This window comes from Zootermopsis nevadensis, unplaced genomic scaffold, assembly GCF_977971745.1.
Source record: "Zootermopsis nevadensis isolate Lab colony 2312 unplaced genomic scaffold, Znev_1.0 Znev_ptg000008l, whole genome shotgun sequence".
Taxonomy (NCBI): Eukaryota; Metazoa; Arthropoda; class Insecta; order Blattodea; family Termopsidae; genus Zootermopsis; species Zootermopsis nevadensis.
The window spans coordinates 4,205,195-4,213,447 of record NW_028259140.1 but is presented as its reverse complement, the minus strand read 5'-3'; the positions used below and the strand labels follow the sequence as shown (position 1 = coordinate 4,213,447).

General features: G+C 35.7%; 1 long non-coding RNA gene across 2 annotated transcripts in view; it reads right to left on the bottom strand.

Annotated features, from left to right (window-relative positions):
- Positions 1 to 8,253, bottom strand: part of LOC147874450 (uncharacterized) — a 170,816-nt gene that overhangs the window by 74,212 nt on the left and 88,351 nt on the right. The gene's annotated exons all lie outside the window — the stretch shown is intronic.

Genomic DNA, 8,253 nt, shown 5'->3' with positions numbered 1-8,253 from the left:
TACGTAAAATGTAACAAGTAAATTATTTATAATTTATTTCATGCAATATTTTCCTGTATATTACAGGTGATGTACTTTCAGCAAAACGTCCATTGCTAATGGATATCCGCTGCATTATTAATACGATGTCACGCGATTAATGAGTTAACGAGCGTCAATACTCTTTTAATATCGTTTATTATTTAACATACATCAATTCGTTGGATATTAACGTCATATAAATTTAGTGAATTAAACTACATTAACTTCTTTCGATGTGTTAACTTTTATTTTATATTAATGTTGATACGCAACGAAATTGTCTGCTCCATGAATGACATTTAAAACTTACCGGTGACCGAATTTGACAAATCCACGTCCATAAATTTTTCATGTCCAAATGAAAGTACCTGCCAGTAAAACAGTAGCCGATCGGATGAAAACCACAGTAAAGTCAACTGTCAAAACGAAGTTTATATGAAATAGTATTATACCTCAGACATTATATTGGTATAATGAATAAACCACTCCAACTCTATTCCAGACATATCGACTGAATACTGCCGTGCCTGTAACTTTTGCCACATTATGTAAGGTTCCTAAGAACACTCATGCCGCCTACAAAACTGCAATCTGATATCTGTCGAATTCTTAACACAAATAATCTCTACCTTTACCATAAGTAAGAAGATTACTAAGTTGAAGACAGACTATGCGGCAATGAAGCTGACATGTCACAAAAGCAAGTTATGCTGTTCCCTCAAACTTCTTTCCGTCTTCCCAATATTTTATTTTGTATTAAAATATTTAAAATTCTCTCTAGTTTATCTTAAAATGCCAATGATATATTTTTCTACAATTTTCCACAGTGTCTCATTTTAACCCCATCTCTCTATCTCTCTCTCGGCCATATAATATATTTACCACATGCTAAACCTCGTAATAAAAACTGCATTCAGTATATAAATAATGCACAATTATTGTCACTCAAAGTTCCAATAAAATCTAATTTTAAAATGTCTCTCCAGTTATGACTAATCTTCTCTGTCTGCCATGACACAGCAAAATTCATGGCAACTTCTTCGTCTATTCTTCCTTATCATTACTGTCACAGGTTCTTCCCCCGTGTGCAATAACTGTCGGCCACTGCAGTCTCCTTCCTTCAAATTACCTTAGTCACTCGCTTCGTAAATTGCCTTTACTCACTATGTATGGCTTTCCCAGTTGAAATTTTTCAACTTCTGTTCAGTTTGTCTCTTGTTTGTTCATCCGCTGATCCCATTTTTAAATTTATAGACTAAACCTCACGTAGATATTTCATTCCTCCCTCTACACTACGGTACTCATTATCCGCGTGTGGACCGATAAACCAAGAAGAGTATCTTCCAACTACTCTGAATATTTACCTCAACTATAATCCTTTAATGCTGGCGACGTGGAAACCTCATTAGACAATAAAATATTCTAAATACAGAATCATACATTCCAAAGCAGCAATCTGCATTTTATCATGTCGAATTTCAAACGACCAGAGCTTTACTATCGGATTCTACAAACAGCAAATTCTAACTCTGACAAAGTAAAAACGTAGAAAAAGTCAAAAATACGTTCCATTACTTCTTTATGAAATCCAAGATCTGTGTAATTTCAGACACCAGGCTAGTCTACAGTTTTAATTCTAAGAAGACATCCTTCAGTCGCAGTTCTGCGCTATAATAAAAGACTCTTCATTTTCCACCTTCTGTTACCATCCTGACGATGTTACTCGGAGGTTAATTCATCAAGAGCAAAAGGTGAAACGTGAAAGTAATTATGTTTCATCATTGATCCTATTATTTATTTAAGGCAAAGGATGTGTGCTGAATAATTGATACTTTGCCTGCATCCAACTGGCTTATGATAAAATTCCTTCACGGGAAAGCTACTTGATAGACAAGCGTTTACGTAATGAGAGAAACGATAACTACGTTACGTCAGTACAGATACAACCATAAACAAGGCAACATTCTTGTAGAGATACAACATAGATCTGCCACTTGTGCGCGTCATTGTAATTACTGTATATGCAGGTAAATATTTAAGATCATCATTTTCTTCTTGAATGTTTTGGATAAAAATAATTATGCCTATTACCAAGAACAAAACATAATTCCTTAGCCAACTGGCTGCAAAAAGTTCAAAAAGGGATTACAGAAGAAGAAGAAGAAGAAGAACAACAACAACAACAACAACAACAACAACAACAAGGAACACCTTCACACAATAGTAAATACTGTAACTATACAATTCGTTTTTTATATCTTAATTGCGTCATGTTTGTGTTTTATTGATACAATATTTTTATTTTCCGTCTATACACAAACTTAAAATAATGTTGTTTAAAATTATCTAAAATTATAACATTCTCAGTAGACACTGCATCTTGTTACATTTTTTGTATCGACGACATGTTTCAATGTGTATCACATCATCATCAGGTCTATCAATTTTAATATATTTTAAAAACTGTAGTACCTGATGATGATGTGATACACATTGAAACATGTCGTCGATACAAAAAATGTAACAAGATGCAGTGTCTACTGAGAATGTTATAATTTTAGATAATTTTAAACAACATTATTTTAAGTTTGTGTATAGACGGAAAATAAAAATATTGTATATAATTCGCGTAAATTAATTTAGAAACACTGTAAGCCTGCCTCAGTAATCCTGCTTGAATAAATTAAATGTTTTGGTGCACGTGGCTATGTAGTATGATTAATTTGCGGGAAAACATATCTTTGGAGACGACCTTTTCCATTTCACGTCCGCAGTAATGTTTCAAGACCTTAAATTCAGCATCTGCAAGCCACTAGAATGAGGTCACGTCTTGCAAGGATGACGGAAACGAAGTTCGTACGTGCTTATGAACTGCTGACTCGTTATTTTCATTTGATTGCGGAAAGAAACTTGAATAACGACAAGCGCACGTCGCGAGTAAAATGTGTTGCACTACACAACTGCTGGGGGTAAAGAAAATATCATCTTAATCATCCCTGTGGAGAATAATTTGATGCATCTGTCGAAACACGACGCGTTTTTAAGACACTTAGAGGGTGAATTAAACTTTAAAACTGAGTTCATATATGAGTGACCACTAGTTCTGGCTGGATTAGTGACTTGGGACCAAACAGCCCAGTGTATATTACTTTGACATTGTTCACTGTTTCACAAACTCTATAGCCAAGACGAAAAGTTAAATTAAAATAATAAATTCCTGGCTTTAACCAGTGGGTCCAGAAAAGAAACGCACAGTTAATAATAAATAATACCAGAAGGGTTCTTAAAATATGCATGAGAATATTCTCTTGTAAATGCTAAGTAGTGGAAAATAAAAGACAGGTGAAAATAAAAATAATCTTTATTTTTAGTCGCCCATTCCGTAAGACACAACTTTTCAAATGTGTAATTCAAGCCACAGAGTGGCCGATAATACATTCTCAATAAAAAAATAAGAAAATTTTAAACCAATTGTTCCAAAAGGATACTATCTCCATGACTCTTTACCCCCGGTTGTACCCCGGGATTTACCGGACTCGAAACTAGGTGGGGCCCATAACCGGTCTGGACAAAATGCGAAAAATGAGAATCCTGCCCTGTCTGTAAACGAATTCCGGTCCCCTAGTCGAGTCTCTGTATTGAGTGAGCTATCCGGCTCTAATAATAATAATAATAAATTAAATAATAAAAAACAGATAACACAGCAGGACACGTCCTAATATGGTTTCTATGAACCAGACTTGTACATAATGATAATGTCGATTAAAAATACCTTGTTCATGTTTACGTTCTTAAAGATAATGATATTCAGTAACTGTAATAATCAAGACAACATTCTTATAAAAGTAGGAAAATATAAATTCAGTATGACGAAATTTCCTTTGAAAAACAATTAGGTATGTATTTGTAAGATCGAATCAGAAAAATTATTTTCAGGGTTCTGTTCCAAATAAGTGGCGAATGAACACACTACGAACGTTGTTCATCAATTCTATTTATTCTCCTGCTTTCAACCACAGACAACTTCTTGAAGAAATGATTGAAGTAAATTGCCAAGGAAGTTGAAGTGGTTAAGTGAACGTTTTATTTTCCGGACAATTATTTTTCTTTGTAATGGAAATTACTTTCTTGGAAATGAATAACCTCAGTACGAGTACTGTCTAAGGAAAGTGAGGAAAAATTATTTCTATCAAAAACTGTACAAAATTCAAGTTATTAATGAACTTCATTTTTTTTAATTTGCGATTAAACTGTATTCAGTTCGAATCACCTCAACTACACTTGACGAATTAAAATCAACAAATAAACTAGCACGCGTTCTATGGTCTACACACTGCGAATTGTATTATGCCTAATCAAGTCCGATTTCTATTAACGTAAATAGCAAACAAGGGTGCCAAAACGCCGGCGCAACATCCCAGAAGACAGTCATCTTCGCAGTCGAAGCAGCGAGAACGTTAAGGATTTTAATGTAAGATCATCAGACACTTCAAACAAGGCTGTGTCTTACCGTTTGTCTTTAGGAAGATTACAGGTTTTATGGGGATAAAGTAAGAATCCTGAAACCAAATGCCAATCATACAACCTTGTTTTATATGCAGAGTATCCTTATTATCTCTATATATATCAAAATTAAATTTGCAACCTTCAATAACTTACTTTCTTAAAGACGAGCTTAACACGAGATTAAATTATATATAATTAAAATTAATAATTTAATTTCGAAGGGCGAACTGAAGCATCCAATTTCACGCCTCAAAATCATTAAATCAGTCTATCATTAATAACCTTGACTACTGAAAACATTCGCTAACGTTTGTGTCTTTTTGTTGAAACATAAAAGTTGTTAGACCTTACGAAATATGCTGATGAAAATATAACAGTTTCTTAACTTTACTTTCCTTATTCACTAATAAGCTACTTAATAATATGATAAAATTGTGCAAGACATTTCCATACCATAATTCATTACCGCGACAAATTTCACGACAAAATTAAAACAAAGTGCCTTAACACCAAAAACCTTGATAAGAGACCCCAGAGTTGTACGTCATACTTTTGATAACAGATTTATCTTACATGCAAGAGACGTTCGGTCCATGGGATTAAGAGATGCGGGGCTCATTACTTCTGAGGAGCTAATTTCATGCTCCATAGACTCATGAGCTCGGTTCAAAAACTCTCCTAAAAGTGCGTCACTATGGATACGCATCACAAGCGTTTTAGTATCACCTCAATATAAAACAACTAATTTAACAAACTTCAAATTGCATTTCAGCTCTGTAAATGGGATGTTCCAAACACGTGAGAGACAAATAATGTACCAAATTTAAGGGATGCTGTAATACGATGTAATCAGCAGAAGCTATATGGAAAATGCCATAAAAGTTCTAAACAATGTATGCAGTAAAGGAATAAGGGAGTAGACAAAGTTTATCCTCGAGAGTGTCTTATTATTTAGCTTTATCACTACTCTGACTGCCAATTCTATTTATATTAAGAGGAGTATGACAAACGTTCATCACACACCTTGACGGATTGTTTTATAAAGTTTTCATTGTCGCGGTCAGCACACTTACTGATAATGCTTTTCGTCGGTAATATCCTGGCTCATCCAATCACATCTTACCAGCTGACATCACCCCATGTTTCCACAGATCGCCACTGGCAAAATAATCTGAAGTCGTTCACTGATATTTTAACAGATGAAATATCGCAGAAACTTATGACGTTTCCTGTAGTGAGTTTATTAAGTCGAGTGCTTATGTAAAATTTAGGTCTGCAAGTAAAATCTCGAACTACTCAGTGAGGCGCACAGCGTCGCTCGTTGGGAAAGACACTTTAGAAACCAATCTTGCGTAAAGGCATAACGAAACCATCTGACGTCGCTCAACGTTAAACTTCTTGTCCGTATCAGTTACAGATCACAGCTCAGCAAAATATTGCAAATGCTTTCGCAGAAGAAACATACACACATAGCAAAGGAGAACCAGTGGACTGCACATCTTGACAGCTCAAATATACAAGGATTTAATAAACCTCAAGTAGTAGTAGAACAGCGAACAGAAACACAGGAAAGAAAATACATGGTACATGGAGAAGTGTTTAAACTGAAGAACACGTCAGACTTAGGGACAGAAATATTAATATTATCTAACGCGTTAACACAAGTCATGAGTCTGTTACAGCACATTTTGTTCATCTCTTGAAGAATCAGCTTCAATCAAGCAGGTAAGATCAGTACAGTTTGGATGTTAGAATGTACTTTGTAAGCTAAACAACACCTTTCAGTATACAGTCTTTAATGAACGTAGTGCTTCGTATTCGGGAGGTCCGCCATCCTGACTGAAGGTCTTCCTCAGGCCCTCCAGGCAGATTCCAGGATAGTGTCTTAAATTAGGCCACGACCGCTTCCTTCAACATCTTTCTCAATTCTTCATTCTCTCATTCGACGCTATATAGTCTGGCCTATTTAAATCGTCGTTAAACAAACCATAAATTCGTCACATGTTTCGGAAATGAAACTATAGCACGAACAAACACGTTCCTTTATGAACTCTGTTATGAGCTGAAATAATGCTGATTCTTCTCCTTAGGTTTTCGCGGTTGTAGTTCCACGTGTCAGTTCTGCCTGCCCACTGTAAACGTTGTAGCTATATTCAGACTAAACGTGCAGTGGTTTGGCGTTTTTGGAAGCCATATATTTCGGCCAGGCAGTAGTGTGAAAACACAGTTTCTACTCCTGTCTAGCCGCAGCGCTTTGTCTTATGGGAAAAGCTTCCAGACATCTAGTCCCAAGTCCGTCTGCAAAGTTGATTCCGGCCACCCATGTCAGGGGTAAACATATCTACACTCACCTTCCCACCTTAACACAACAATCCTTGGCCGACCGCGGACTTCAATTTATATCCAGTTTTTCCAGCCTATGTATAGGCCTACGCGAGGTTTAAAATTTGTGCATATGACAAAAATATCGGTGGCTTCCAAAACATTCGCACCTGCTCCGTTATTGTCGAGTTTTTAGAAACGAAAACCCATACTTTTTGTGAGAATTTTCGGAATATCGCAATGTTAAAATAATTAATTTTGATATCCATTAAATCAGTCCCTTGTTTTCGTTTGTTTAACGTCTGCAGCAAATTCCATTCAATAACACATTTCAGTTTGCAGTAATGAAAGTAAAGATCAATTAGCGATGCGAAAACACAAAGAATTAATTTTGATATTCTGTATTCTGTGTTCTCCAACACATCCCACACATTTGTTGTTTTTTAAATTAAAGTCAATTACACCCGCGCGCCCTCTTTAGAAGATTCGGTAAAGCTACATTGCTAAAATCAAGAAATTCTGCGGAACAGTCATCTGTTTGTGAAGCTAATAATACACTCAACTAGACAATAAATTCCACCCTCTCATACAGCCCGAAGGCTAACTAGCCTGTTCATACAAATCAGTTTCCCAAAATTTATTTTATCCCACCTACGCCTACATCTTACGAGTGATCTATTTCAACCAGAATTTACAACAAAACGTTTGTTCGCATTCTCCTCCGTTACATGTTACAACTTTCTAATCCTTCTCGGTTAGATCCTAATAATATTTGGTGAAAAAAAGAATGTCATGACACATTATAGGCCTATAATGTAAGCCCAGAAGATAGAAATATTTAGAAAGTCCACTAAAATTATTATATTAAAACACAGCAAACACACTGCTTAATATCTGAATCAATCTTTACTGAGTCCGTCATAAAACAGAAGTCAGTTCTGCTCCTGTGATATCATCTGACGGAAAGGAACATTACAGCCTTGATTAACAAGAAATGGCTGTACAAAATGCCCATCAGTGTCCTCCTATGTAAGTTCATTCATCAGGTTTGCCAATAAACGCACATGAGCAAAGTGACCTTAATGATCTGGTACATGATCGAAATCTCCTGAAGCAACAAACATAACTTCACGAATCAAGGCTGACATAATTGAATCTGATGGCTGAATGCAAAGAAAAATAAACTTTCGACATCTTATGATATGTTGGATTCCTTATATGCGCCTAGACGTAAGCGGACTAGCTGAAGAGTTTAAACACAAAGTTGAAGTTGGCTTCTGTTTATCTATTCATATAAAGTATGTTTAAAGTCAGTGTCATTTGGTAACTGTGACGAATGGTCATTTTCTGACTTGGTGTCCACAAGAACAAGACTGCTAGGATAATTTGTAGTTCTCGGGGACC